General features: G+C 39.5%; 1 long non-coding RNA gene across 1 annotated transcript; it reads left to right on the plus strand.

Moving 5' to 3' along the window:
- Positions 1-5563: 5563 nt before the first annotated feature.
- Positions 5564-13763, plus strand: LOC128626236 (uncharacterized). Its single transcript, XR_008390151.1, has 3 exons — positions 5564-6373; positions 6522-6652; positions 11817-13763. It is a non-coding gene; the product is annotated as an uncharacterized LOC128626236 (long non-coding RNA).
- Positions 13764-15414: the final 1651 nt, after the last annotated feature.

Consider the following 15414-nt stretch of genomic DNA (forward strand, 5'->3'; position numbering starts at 1 on the left):
GCAGAGGTGGTAGGGGCGCAGTGGTTCCCTGAGCTCATTGTCTATCGTGTGTCCCCTGGGGAGCATTTAGAGAGGCCGCTGCCTGGGCTTCAGCACAGACCGAGTGACCCTGAGTCTTTGGAGAGGGGCCAAGGAGTCTCTCTGTGTTTGTGCTGTGGTTTCCTCGGGTGACTCTGACACCGCAAGCTGGGCGCATGTACCCACCAATAGGCAACTGAAAATCACAAGTAGAGCTTATCCGGAATTGAGAAAACTGAACCTCAAAACCTGTGATTTATCAATGAAATCCTTGAGAAAACAATGTACCAGGTCATCATTATGGTTAGAAATTAAAAAATATAATTCACATGCAATCTTTTAATGTCATGATTTTGTTTAAAACAAGGGACCCTTATGTGCTCCTTTCTCTGCTTTAGAGATGAAGCTCAAGGTACAGGAGGCATCTAGGAAGTGTGTATTTTAAGATGACAATCTTCTGGCCAACAGTTAATTCCTTACAAAAGGGCATGAGTACTGAATATCTGACCCTTTGGAAATTAAATTAGATCCAGGGATTTCTGTCTCATCATCGTTGGACTTTGTCCCATGAAACCTCTCTTGAAGAACAGAGAAGAAAACTGCTAACACAATTTTATTAGGATAAATCTGGGCAGAGTAAGGGATTTTTGAAGACAATGACCCTTGAGAAAAGGCCAGCTCAGCTGTTTGAGAGGTGCCTTGGCGAAGTGGAACAGTGAAGTGGAAGGCAACACTTTATCTCTTCTGAGACCAGGTGGCCACCGTTTTGTCACTTACCTTGAGATGCCACCAGGTGGCGAGGCTCCCCTATTTTCCTCAAAGTTCAAAGTGGGAGAGAATAAATGACTTCAAATTCTCTATTTGGATAAAGCAAAAGTGAAGGGAAGTGGTTTACATCTGGACCATAAGTAACCAGGGCTTCAGACAGAAGATGATCAGGGCCTGTATCAAATACGCGTCCTCATTGAAGTCTTCTGGGCTCCACCACAAAGGTGAGGGTGTAGGAGGCAGGGATAACCTCAGGAGTTACGTTGTAGCCTGTCTGTGTGTCAGTCAACAACGCCCACTTCTCAGGGAGTGTAAAAAAATGCTTACCATCTGTGAAGTGCTGAGACGCGCCCTGGAAGGTTCTAAGCACTCAATAAACTACCTTTTTCAAAGGAAAAGTTTGATATATTAGAATACCTCTAGTATATTACATCATTTTAATCGCCTGAACGCTGTTTCATTTTCAATTTCTATTTATACTTAAAATCCCCTACAAAGTCATACCTATGTTAAAACTGGAAATGACTAATTTAAAAAGCTACATAGGAGGGGGAATCCCCCCCCAAAACAAAATTATCTTCTGGAGGGAAGTCCCCTTGTAGTACAGGCTTCCCCTGGTAGGTGAGTGTTCTGGAAACCCCTCTGTGTCAGTGCACCAGCTGGCATTCTCGTGAGAGGCTGCGCTGGGCTTCTGTGAATTTTTTCTGAAGACTCGACACAGTTGCCCATTTCATGATGGTGATTTACAAGCACAGCTGCCCACACCGCACTGAATGCGCAGCAGCTTCTGACCAAAACCACCGCGGACCCGTGTCCCACCCTCTACTCACCAGATCTCACCCCTAGTGACTTCTTTTGTTTCCCCAGGTGAGAAAAGTCTTCAAAGGGAAACGTTTTGCCCACGTGGAAGAGGCGAAACGAAAAACAGCAGAAGCACTAAAAGGCATCAAAATCAATGTGTTCAAAAACTGTTTTGAGCAGTGGAAAAAAGTCTCGGTAGGTGTATTTTATCAGATGGAGAGTGTTTTGAAGGTGACTGAAGTTTAAACATGTAAGAATAAATACACGATTTTTATAAATAAATTTCTGTTTTGGGAGTTCCCCCTCATAAGTAGAAAACAGGGCACGAGTACTCCTGTTTTGAGAAAAATGGATGTACAAGACCCTCAAGTGTATGAAATGTAAATTTGAGAGATTGTACAAGAATCTTTATTTTAAAAAGAGATCCATCACAGACTACCTTAAAAGGTGAGTTTCCTTTCTGCCTTAAGAATTTGATTCAACTTATTAAATTTCATTTTCTCCTGACTGCTCCGCGAAGTGAGATGAAGGTGTCTTGGTATCTCCAGGAAAAATTGTGATGCTGATTTGGTTTCTGCATCATTTGCTTCCCCTTTTTGTAGATTTCCTCTTCCCTCCAAGCTTGCTGTGAGATCTACCTGCAGCCCACTTTTTCTGTCGTCCAGTCCCCTGCAGGAAGAGTACAGGTAATGGATGAGGATGACTAGGAAGTGAGGAGTGACCTGGATTTGGAGCTGCTTGCACTTGGACAGCCTATGGTTGGGAACACTTCATTCTAGGGAGACAATAACAGCGTGGAATAGGCAGGAGGAACCGTGTACTCAACACTTTCTCTGTTCTGGATACTCTTCTTTGCATGGTCACTTAATCCCCACAAAAACCTGATGAGTATGGATGCAGATGATTGTCCATTTACATACGAAGAAACTGAGGTCACTGAGCTAGCAAGCGAGAGCCAGGTCTTGACCTTAGGTTTGTTTGATTCCCCAGCTTGAGTGTTGGACCAGTTCTAGGATGGAATATGTCAGAACAGAAGCCAGGCATTAGGTGAAAATGAACATTTCAATGTAATTGTGGGAGGGGGTGTATTGTCATAAGCTCTACCAGCTCAGCTACAAATAGAACCTGCATCTCTGATACTTACCCTCCTGATCAAAAACAAAGTACTTTAATATTATCTTTTATAAAACAGGCAGTTAGTACAATGTACAAGCATGTGACATCAGCTAGACCTGTGTTAGAAATTTGTTCCACCATTTATAATCAGTGATTTGTGGAAAACGCTGCATCTCTGAGTCTTAATTTCCTCACTTACAAAACAAGAGTGATAATTAACCACTTAGAATTTTAATAAGCATTAAATTAGTGAACCCTGTTACCCAAATTTGTATCAGGGCCCTGTGACCCACTGTCAGCCACCCTGTCAGATTCAATTGAATGTGATCCAGCATCTACGAGTAAGTGAAAATGGTTCCAGTCTTTCCGTTCTTCTCTCACAGAATACTCCAAATCCATGGCAACATCCCTTACAGCCCTTGGCTATTTTTCCCATCTCACAGCTCTCTCAAAGCATTGCTCCCACTTCCAAAACAAATTTGCTCTGGAAACTTGAGCTTATTTTCTTCCTTATACTCCCTTTTCCTCCAATTTCTAGTCTTTCTTCTCTCCTGAGTAAAGCAGCATTTTTACTACAAACCCATTTCCAAGTCTACCCCTTTCTGCCCTTTGCCCTGGTTCTGCATCACAAAAGCCAGCAAAGTAGTGGGGAAGGGGTGAGATATAATGACCAACAACAGGATTTTCTTAAAAGTTATTACCATTTAAAAATAACTGTCATGCATATAGCTGCTTCTTGCGCATTACCTGACACAAGAGCAAATGTGCAAATAATGATGTTTTACTTCCATTTTATGTTACTGATTGGTAAATGTTGAATGCTCTTCTCTCAGGAAGGTACCTATACAAATGTTTGTTTCCCTTGAGATTCTGTTAGTATTATTTATTTTCTGTCAAGTTATATTCCTTCATGACAACGGTGATGCAATAATAAAAAAAAAAAGACTGCACTGGACACTGAACAGAGGGACTCTCTGGCAGGTCGCCGGTTTGTCCTTGACCTATCGGCATTTTGGGCAGGCGATTCTTGCCATGTGGTGCTGCCAGACTATTGCAGGTGGTCCGCACCCTCAGCCCCCAGGCACCAGGGCCCGCGGTAGAGCTTCCTCCCACGAAGAGCAGGCTTTTGTCCTTCACAGGCCTGCTGCCTAAGTAATTCAAGGATTTTTTCTAAACAAACTCTGTTACTCTTGGGGATGTTTCTGATTTTAGAGACTGCTTTTTTTCATCGTTTTTAAAGACAATTTAAAATATCATGGAAGAGATTGCTATGACAAAACACCGCGGAACGGGTAGCTCATAAACGACATAAATTTATATCTCACAGGTCTAGAAGTTGAAGAGCTCGAGATCAAGGAGCCAACACAGGCAGCTTCTTGTGAGGGCCCCTTTCTGGTTCATTTGGTGCCTTCTTTTATGTCTTTACAGGGTGGAAAGCACAAGAAATCTTTCGGGGCCTCTTTTGAAAGGCACTTATCCCTTATAAGGGCTCTGCCTTCATGACTTAAGTCCCCCCCAGTGGGCCCACCTCCACAGGCCATGGTCTCTGGAGGTTAATTGGGATTTCCACACAGGAATTGGGAGGAACGCACATATTCAGACGGTAACAGTTAGATAGAGAGAGCCCCTAACATGCGAAACTTATTTTCCTCACAAAGCACGTAACCCTGCTGTGAAGTCTTTAGATGTAACTTGCATCGCTAACTTAACATTTGAAATTCAGATAATTTTGTTTTGTTTATTTGCATCTTCTCTATTGCATTTTGCTCTCTTTTTGGTCACAAATGACTAATAACTATTTGTTAGTCATTTTTTAAAAAAATCCCCAAATTTTGATTCTGTTCATTATTCCAGTTGTTTTTCTTTTAATTCTCTATTTCATTGTTTTTCCCCTAATTTATATATTTTCTGTCCTTTGTTGTATGATTTTTTTATCTTCTTCTATTAAATAGTTAACTCATTTGTTTTCAGTATTATTTTTTTTAGGGAGATGAGGCCAATTCTGTAATTTTCCTCTAAGTGTTATTTTAAATATTTAGCATACATTTTGACATATAATAATTTTTATCAGTGAGTCCTAAATTTTATATCACCTGCCATATGATTTGCTCTGAAAACTATGGTTTACATCAGAGATATTCTACTTATGAGATATATAAAATTTTTAAGTGGTTCTTTTTCTATTGACTTGCAAATTGACTTCACTGAATGAAAAAAATATTCCCTGTGATTTTGATTTTTTCATATTAATTGATCCCTCCTTTGTGGGATGTTGTTGGATTACATTTTGTGAATGCTCAAAAACTTTGTAAGTATGTGTACAAATCTCACCTCAATTTTTAGAAGTCATGCGCATTCATTATACTTTCCTGACCTTTTTCCCTTTAACCAGAATATAACAACTCTATTTGTCCTTTTCATTCTTTTTTGTTTGCCTACATTGATGCCTCAGATTTTTTTGTTTCATATTTTCCTGTTACATTCTTTTATTCCCTCATTTTAGTTTTTCTTTATGTAATTATTTTTAGTATGTTTCTTGTAAATTGTATATTGCTGAAATTTGCCTTGCTATCAATCTAAGAATCTTTGCTTTTAATTAGTTGAACCCATTTATATTTATGGTAACTACTGTAATATCAAGACTTATTTATGTATATTTAATTATTGATTTCTTTTTACCATGCTTTTTGTATTCCTTTTTTATTCTTCTAACTTTTGTTGGATATTTAAAACTTGTGTTAGAGCTATAAATTTTATATATATATATATATATATATATATATATTTTGGTATGGTGGTTAGCTCTAAATTATAAGACCAATAATTATGTTTATTTCTATTTCTCCATCTAAGTGTAAATGTTACTAATTTCTAAATCTTACCCACCCATCCCCAATTAGTTAATAATTTTAGCAAAAGTTTCTTATTTTCCATCGCAACATCTCCATATTGATATTGATAGAATGTTGTTGTTGAGTCATTACTCATTTAGGGTTTACAATTTTTAATTAATTTTTAAAATTAGAGTTGACACAATATTATATTAGTTTTAGGTGTGCAACATAGCAATAAGACATTTATATTGGACTTTAATAACTTTAATAAATTATTTATTCTGGCCAGCCTGAGCAGTGGGTTTCTCCTGCCAGAGTTCTGCCCTGATCTTACACCCCTGCCTTGGGTTAGCATTGCTGATTTCCTTCCCTGAAGCTGTCAGGGCAAGAAATGGCCCCGGGAGAGAGCTGTCTTCCCATCGTTTCTTCCTCTGTGACCCCTGGTCCTCTCCTGCTTCATGGCACGTTCCCTGATGCCATTGCCCTGCCTTAGACCCAACACCCTCTATCACTGTAAGAGTTTTTCACATTCTGATGTCGACTTCTGACCATGGCTGATATCCATCCGTCTGTCATCCCCATGAGGCCGCCAGTGTTCGCGTAGCAACTGAGTCAGAAGGGAGGGTCAAATGACGAGTTGCCATCTTACCTAAAGCTTAAGTTTTAAATTTGTTTTCTGTTCTTCACAGGGTTACCAGTAGAGGCAAAAAAAAAAAGATAATATGTATGAAAGTTCTTTAAAACTGTGTTACATTAATGTTTCCTATGTATTATTATGGGGCATTTTTTTCCTTTAGGGCTTTGAGTGGACAAAGAACTTGGAAAGAAGAAAAAAGGTAACTAGCTCATAAATTTCATCAAAATCAGGCAATTTTGTAATATGCTCAGCTGACAGACTTTGAGGTGAGCGGTATATTCATTACTGGAATATTAGAAAAAGCTTCATTACTTCCTTCTTTTATTCCCTATATAAAATAAACACAGTGGACTAAAGAATATGATGCTTGAAGGGATGGGGACAAAGTACAGAACGAAAAGCCAACGTGAGTTCATGTTTCTCTCCTGTGTTGCATCGACAACAAATGTCAAAGGAAAAATTAGCACAGATATTAAAGGTGCGTATTGACTTCATCAGGAAGGTGATTGCTAAATCCTCCCTGTCATTATTAGGCTGATTATTCCTAAGAAAAGGTTTTCCTTAAAGCTAAAAGTCTAGGGCAAGAGAGGTTGTATGTTTGTATGTTATTGGCGAAAATGAATTATTCTATTTAACTTAAAAAATACATGACTGTATTTGTTCTATTCTACAGAATGTCTCACTAAAGAAGTAAGACAAATAGCCCTGATGGACTTGTGTGGCTTGGTGGAGTGGGCGTCCTTCCACAAAGCTAAAGATTTCAGTTTGATTCCCGGTCAGGGAGCGTTCCTGGGTTGCAGGCCAGGTCCCCAGGTGGCATGTGAGAAGCAACTGACAGATGTTTCTCTTGCATGTCAATGCTTATTTTCCTCACTCTCCCCCTTCCTTCCCCTCTTTTTAAAAATAAACAAAATCTTTTAAAAAACAGAATGTTCTATTTTTAAAATAATTTTATTCATTTATTTTTAGAGAGGTAAGGGAGGGAGAAAGAGTGAGAGAAACATCAATGTGTGGTTGCCTCTCATGCGCCCCCTAGTGGGGACCTTGCTCACAATCCAGGCATGTGTCCTGACTGGGAATCAAACCAGAAACCTTTCTGTTTGTGTGTTGCACCTGTCAGGGCATATTTTAAATATGTCTGTAGCCATGCAGTCTTTTAGAGATTCCATAATAATATTTACAAATCTATAGTGTATGTGTGTATATGTGTGTGTGTGTGTGTGTATACTATCGCTTGGATCAATGCAATAGAGACATCATGCTGTTTCTTCTTAACCTGCTTAGACAAGTGGGGGAACCCAGATCCAACCTGCCAAAAGCAACTTATTAGTGAGGCTTCCAGTGTCTGTGGTTTCAGCAGCATTTAACAGGAGATAAATTCAGTTGGCACCAATAACATAAAAAGCCTGAGGTGGAGTAATTCCAGACCTGGCTACTATGTGGCTTATTGCCATCACTTAGGACACAGGCTCTCTTCATTCTTCTGCTGTGCTTTGCTTAAAGCAAAGCTGAGGCTTTTGACCTCAGGCCGGCAGGATGGCTGCAGCAGCCTCAAGTGCTTCACAACTGAGAAAAACCCGCCCACACTCACTGTTCAGAGTTATAGACAGGCCCATCCCTAAATCGGTTACTGGCAAGGAAAGTGAAATTTCCATGATTAGATTCAATTAACTAAGACGATCCTCCCTAGGGCTGGGGATAATCTTTTGTAGAGTATGCAGTCCCCAGATGGCTGAGCAAAATCAAGGTTTTGATCACAGGAAGATGAATGGATGCAGTAGCAGGTGCTCAGTGGTCGACAGTGTCTGCTCTGTTGTCAGAAGAAGAGCCTAAAAGGAATCAGCTCCCAAAGCTGGGCCGGTACTTTCAGGATATTTGCCTTGTGGTAGGAAAATAAATGTTAAAGAATAACTGGGCAATACTGTTTTTTCTTCTCTGATTTGGTATGGCAGCCTCAATCTCTTTTCAGGGAAAAGTAAAATACTATGAGAGAGAAAAAGTTTTCTCTTAAATCTCTCTTCTCTCTCTTAAATTAATTTTAAGAGAGAGAAGAAATTCTCTAGAGGGAGGAGCCATTGGTTCAGTATTACATTTGTAACTAAAAGAGGTTTTTTGGGGGAAACATAATTGAATCAATCAGGATACTTTCAACTCCATTTACAGAAACCCTGTAAATGCAACAGGTTCCCACAAGAGGAAGCTTTTTCTTTCATCACAGGAAATCTAGAGGCAGGGCAGGCTCCAGGTTGGGTTGCATCAGCTCTTTCCCACCTCTTGGCTCTGCCTTCCTCACTGTTGGTGGCTGTAGTGATTCGGGGTGTCCCAGCTAGTCCAGACATGGTCCAAAAGGGCCAGAACAGCAGCTGCCCATTATGAATGGGAAGACTTTCTCCAGATGCCTCTCTGTGTGTTTACTCCTGTTTCACTGGCCAGAGTTCAGTCATCCATCAATTCTTGCATCCATCACTGCTTGGAGGATTGACTTACCACACATCTAGGGTGTGAGATAAAAACAAACTGCAAGTTTGTTTTCACTATGATGAGAATAATCACTATCCCTTTATCTCTATACCTCTACATAATCTGGTTCAGAGGTCACCAACTGATCTGGCCCACTATATGATTTTTATAAATAAAGTTTTATTGAAACACAGCCCCTTCCAGTTTTGTATGCATTGTTAATGGCTGTTTACATATTACAATGACAGATGTGAATTGTCATGACAAAGACTTTAGAGTGTGCAAAGCCTAAACTATTTTTTGTTTGATTCTTTACAGAAAAAGTTTGCCCATTCTGATCTGCAGTACTTCCTTTTATTTGCTTTAGACTACCTCCTGCAAATGGCAACTTTTAATTTGATTAGTCTAGGAAGGAATGTGTGATGGTTAATTTATGTGTCAACTTGATTGGCCACAGAGTGCCCAGATCCAACATTGCATCTGAGTGTTTCCTTGCGGTGTTTCCAGATGAGATTGGCGTTTGCATGGGTAGAGTCAGTAAACTAGTTCGCCCTCCCTGGTGTGGGTGGGCATCTTCCAATCCACTGAGAGTCTGAACAGAAGAAAAGGCAGAGGAAAGAGGAAGTTAGCCCCTTTTTTCTGCTTTATTGTTGAATTAGGACATCTCATCTCACCTTCTCCTTCCCACAGGTTGGGTTTATTGTTGGCTTTTCTGGTTCTTGAATATGTGTGAGTGTGTGTGTGTGTGTGTGTGTGTGTGTATTGGTTCTCTGGAGAACCCTGTAATATATATATCCATAGTTGAATGATGACATGTATTTTACCTATTTCTTTTGTGATTTTTCCAAATTGAAGAAACCAAATCTATGTAAGGTATCTATGTAAAGTCAAATAATTTAGTGCCTCAGCAGATTTGTGCTGTTTATACAGTTTTCCTGTTACTGTTCTGCTGGATCCATTTGTACTGACTTACAAGAGCTCATTGGTAGCATTGTTTTCAAACTCTGCCTTCAGTCACTTGATTGTGTGAAATTGATCATGGTAGGAGGAGCTACAGCACAGAAATTGCCAAACACTACAAATCAAGTTTGTTTGTTTGTTTGTTTGTTTGTTTGTTTCTGAAGATCTGGTGGTTAAACATTTACCAGTACATTGTGGCTCCAGCAATTATTAATATATTTAACATACCTATTTCAGTTACATAACCACATGACAGAGAATGTCTGTGTGTGGTCAGGGCATTCCAAGAGATCCTGAAAAAACATGCTAGCTATTGTGGAGCTAAGAACAACGGGAGACTATTTGAGGGTTTTAAGCAGGGGAGTGTCAGGATTAGGTTTGCATTTTCCAAAGATCACTGTCTGTAGATCACTGTAGAATGGGAAGAATCAACAGGAGACCAGTCCCTGGACTACTGTGGCAGTTCTGATGGAGGATTACGGAATGTTGGAGTAGGTTGTTAGCAGAGGAAATGGTAAGAAGTGGGTAGAACGACGTCTGAACTGACTGGGTTTCCCATGGAACACTTAACTTCTTCCAAGGAACTTATAAGGTAATCAAAGAGGCAATTCACAGGTATAAAATCATTGAAAGAGTGTATAATGAGGGAGTAAGCCGAAAAGTTTGAACTCTGAGGGACAGAACACTTGACAGCAAGAAATGGGCCACAGCTCTGATAATAAGGATTTGGAGAGAGAGGCCAGAGGCAGGAGGTGGTGAAAAGCAGGACAATAAGGACAGAGCAGACATGTGGGAAGAATAAATCTTGTTCGATATGCAAGGTAAGGACCAGTTATGAGAACTTAAGAAGAGAGAGTCTGAAAGACTTGATGTGAGTTAAAGAATGAACCATTAAAAATGTTTTACAGCCCCGACGGCTGTGGCTCAGCTAGTTGCACATCATCCCACAAAGCCAAACATGGCCGGTTTGACTCCGGTCAGGGCACAGGCCTGGGGTGTGGGTTCAGTGGCCCATCTGTGTGGGTACAGGAGGCAACCGATCAATGCTTTTCCCTACCATATGTATTACTCTTCCTCTCTTTCTCCCTTCCTTCCTTTCTTTCTAAATATAAATAAAATCTTAAAAAATGTTTTACATGGGAAGGATGCAAGATGAAAGTATGACTTACATTTAGTTTTACCAAATTCTTGTGGTTAATTAGACTGAGAAGAATGTGCTGCCTGTATGGTTGTTGAGTGGGGACAGGACTTGGTGGCAATTAGTAGTGAAGATAAGGGATGGATATTAGGAACAACCAAAGAGGTGGAGAAAATGAATTTTATTTAGACACACAATGCGCTTGAAATGATGATGACTGTCCTAATAAGTGCTCAATAGGCAATGTAGACTGCATGGTTTTATTTGTAACTTTTTGCATTGTTTACAAGGCCATGTTGTCTTTCCTCATTAGTGTTCTCAAATGCTTTCTAAGCACTTGGCAAGACTACAGAATAATATACTTTGATGCATTATCTTAACTTCATGTTGAGTAATATTTTGACACAATAAATTGAATTGCCAAGCAGTCTGATTTGTTTGTATTCTTTACCAGTCCTAATAAGTAATTACTGAGTTTTAGAAAATTTGAATTATAAGAATTTTATTTTAGTGAGCTTGGTGAGGTAAAAATAATTTATAGTACTTCATTTTTATTTTAAATGAACATGTACTGCATGCTACAGCAAAATAGCTTCAGGGTGTATCATTCATTTTCACAGAAAAATTAATACACTCATATGTCATTTATAAATTTTTTCTAGTTTACTAATTACCCACCCTCCATTGTGCCTTTTTGCAAGAGATAAAAGTATTCTATTCTTCCATTCTTCTATCCCTCAACTCTCATAAAATAAACTACTACCAAAAACTCAGTATAATATTTCATAGAAAATCTGAAATTGTAATGATCCAAAACACTATAAGTGATAAACACCAGAAACCAAACCAAAACAAAAAATGTCTTTGCTATGGAGATTAGCTTCAGAGAAGACAACAAATGTTGAAAGGCATCTGCTAACTGAACTTTTTAATTTGATGGAATTTTTGTAACTCTGTCAGTAAAGCACAATTGCTGTGCACCATCTGTTGAAGCTTTGAAATTTCCTTTGCTTATGCAGAATCAATGTAATGATCGTATCTATTAAAAGGAAATACTACTTTTTGCTAACTTTATTTTTTCCAGGTCTTTTCTAATGCTTTCAGAATCATTAAAAGATGAGTTGGCAAGAAGAAACACAACCTCAAAAGTCAAAGGGACAACAGCAACAGCAAACCTGATTTAAAAATGGGAAAAGAACTTGAATAGATATTTCTCCAAAGAAGGTATACAAATAGTCACTAAGCACATGCAAAGATGGTGAGCACATTATCTTCTAGGGAAGTGCAAATCAAAACTGCAAGGATATACCACTTCATATCTATTAGGATGACTAGCAGAACACAGAAAAACAAACAACCAAAAAAAGAGAGTAAACATTGACAAAGAGGTGGAGAAATTGAAAACCTGGAGCACTCTGGTGGGAAGGTGAAATAGTGCAGCTTCTATAGAAAACCATGTGGCAATTCCTCCAAAAATTAAAAATAGAATTACGGTGTGATCCAGCTGTCCCACTTGTGGTATATACCGGAAGAATTGAAAGCAGGGACTCCAACAGACATTTGTATGCTGATGTTCATGGCAGTATTATTCACAAAAGTCAAAAATGTGGAAGTAACTCAAGTGTCCAGTGATGGTGAACAAAAGGTAGTGTACACATACAGAGGAATATTATATAGCCTTAAAAAGGAAGGGAATTCTGGCACGTGCTTAAATACAGATGAACCTTGAGGTTATCATGCTAAGTGAAATAACCTAGTCATAACAGAACAAATCTGCACGAATTGTTACATTCATATGAGTTACCTAAGGCAGTCACATTCATACAGACAGAACATAGATAGTGGCTGCCAGGAGCTGGAGGGGGTGGGAAGTTATTATTTAATGTATGCAGAGTCTTTGTTTAGAAAGATGAAAGAAGTTCTGGAGACAATGGCTGTGATGTTCGCACAATAGTGAGAATGTACTTAATGCCACTGCACTGGACACTTAAGAGTGGTTATATTTGCCCAGACTACATGACTCAGTTGTTTGGGGTTCTTGACTCTTGGGGTTCTCCAACATCCCTGGGCTGCGTGGACATAAGCAAAGGGGAGGGGATTTCTGAGTTCATTCAGCATTGGCATTTTACCAGGTAGATGAGAAGAAAAGATAAAGGGCCAGAGAACTTAAGATATTGATGTGAGTTATTAAAATAATGAAGCATAGCTGATATCAGCATGTTAGGCCACACAACCCCAAAGGTGCCTAATCTCCAAAGCTAAAATGATAAAACATGCTATTCAAAAGCAAGAGAAAGTAAGGGGTCAATGGGAGGGAAGTGCCAAATGAACTCTCAAAAGTTAGAGAACGTGTATGTCAAAATATTGTAATTGAAATTGAAATCTAAAATGATGTATTAAAATACATTGCATGTAAAAGCTGATAGAACAGGTGAAATAAAATTGGAAAAATACTGATAACAGTCAAAGCTGGAGGATGGGTGCATTGGGTTTTATTATATTGCAAAAGCACTTAGAAAAAAAACAGACACAGTGTAAGCAGCAAACAGAAATTTCAAAAAAATCACAACAAATATTTATAGCTAAGATTTCATTCATAAAATAAGAATGGAAACCAGAAAGAAAAAAAAGCAACAAAGGCTGTGTTGGGAGGTCCAATATACTAATTACAGCAGTTCAAAGAAGAAAGTGGAGAAAGTGAAGGGGGAGGTAGGCAACAAAGAAATGATTTTTAAAATTTCCCAGAATGGAAGCATACGAATTAAAGTGTCAAAAGATCGTGAAACTCAGTGAATGAAGACCCCTCACCAATGCACATCCTGGGGAGTTTTGATACACTGGAAACAAAGAGAAGAGCCATTTGGTCTGACCATCTCTTCCTCAGTCCCTTACCTCCATTGTGTCCTCTCTTCTCTCAGATTAAACTCAAGTATCAATGATTCTAATTAATTCCTTGCAAAGAACCTCCACTTCTTTCCCCCTCTTGTGCTTTCTCAGCTGTTCTGAGCAAAATGATAACCTTGGTTAAATTAAATTTTCCTTCCACTCCATTTCTGTAGCATTGCAGCTGAAAATAAAGATGGGAAAACAAACAGTCATGTTGACTGGTGTCATTTCAAATTCATGATCATTAACCTCAAGTGGGTTCTTACTGCTGCCCAGCAATCAGATGATACTACCCTCATGCTTTCGCTTTCCAGCCTCTCTCCCCTCCATCCTCCAGTATCTCCTCCCCCCCATTCCCAGCTGTCACTCTTGATCTCTCTACTGCGGAGTAACACCGGACCCTCCGCCCCACCCCACCCTCCTACATCTGTGCTCACACATTCTACATTCTCTCCTGTCCCCGGGGATGAACTTGCCAAGCTCCCTCTAAGGCCATTCCTTTTGCTTGAGAACTAGATCCAACCCCTCTCAGCAACACGGTTCTAGCCATTCTCCAGCCTCTATCACACTTTAAAGCTTCCCCTCTAGGCTGTAGTATTCCCAACAGCACACAATCTACTGTTATTTTCACACCTTTAAAAAGAATCTCTTTGGACTCCATATATTGGTCTCGTTTTTTGTTATGATAAATCTGTTTAAAATATTTGTCTGTGCTCGCTCTCTACAAATTATTTTCTCCCATACTCACTTGAACCAAGTAGGTTCATCCCCAGCATGCCACCAGGATCATTAATTTACAATAGACTGTATGTTACTAAATATAATGATCAATTCCCATCTTACTTGGCCCATGGAAATACCTAATACAATTGCTCACTCCTTCTTCCTTGGTATACATTTTTGTCACTTGTTTTCTAACATCACACTCTCCTGGTTGTGATTCCACCTCACCGACCATTTGTGAGTTTCTTTTACTCTTTTTTTTTCCATGACTACGACCTGTGATTGCTGGAGGGCTCCACACCTACAGGCATCTTGGGCCTCTTTCCTCTTCTGGCCACACTCACTTCCCTGGTTACCTCAGCTGGCCTCCTGACTTTAAATGCTGCCTAGTGCTCACCACTCCCAGATTTGTATCTCCAGCCCTGACCTCCATATCAATCTATCAAACTCCTTTCTTATCTGCCTAAATTTCTAATAAGTTCTCTAATTTGGCATATCTAAAATTAAGCTTTTAATCTTCCTGTCAAAACTGTTCCACTTCTAATCTTGCCTTTGTCTGTTAAAGGCAAACCCATACTTTTCAGTTGCACAAACCAAAAGACATGTGCACCTCGTACAAAAATATAGCCTATAGGCTCTGTATTCCAGAGATCCAGACTCAAGTACATCTTACCACTTCCATGCCACCACTCTGGTCCAAGTTGCTGATATATTTTGCCACCATAATCTCTTGCTTAGATTATTAAAATTACTCCCTAAATGACCTCCCTTTCTCTTCCCTTGCTTCCCTTCGGTCCATTCTCTAAAGAGCAGTCAAATGATAATATTACAGCAGAAGTCAGATAGTGTCACTCTTCTTCCCCAAATCCTCCAGTGACTTTCTACCTCAGTCAGACTAAAAGCAAAGCCATGACCGTGACCTTCACAGCCCTTCACAATTTGGTCCCTTTATCTCTCTTAACTCACCTCCTACTTTCTCCCACTCAGTCACTCCACTGCAGCCACACTGGCCTCCCTGCTGTCTTTCCAACAAACCCAGGCACCACTCTGCTGTATGGGTAACTCTTGTTCAG

Source organism: Artibeus jamaicensis, unplaced genomic scaffold, assembly GCF_021234435.1.
Source record: "Artibeus jamaicensis isolate MK-2021 breed Jamaican fruit bat unplaced genomic scaffold, CSHL_Jam_final scaffold_474, whole genome shotgun sequence".
Taxonomy (NCBI): Eukaryota; Metazoa; Chordata; class Mammalia; order Chiroptera; family Phyllostomidae; genus Artibeus; species Artibeus jamaicensis.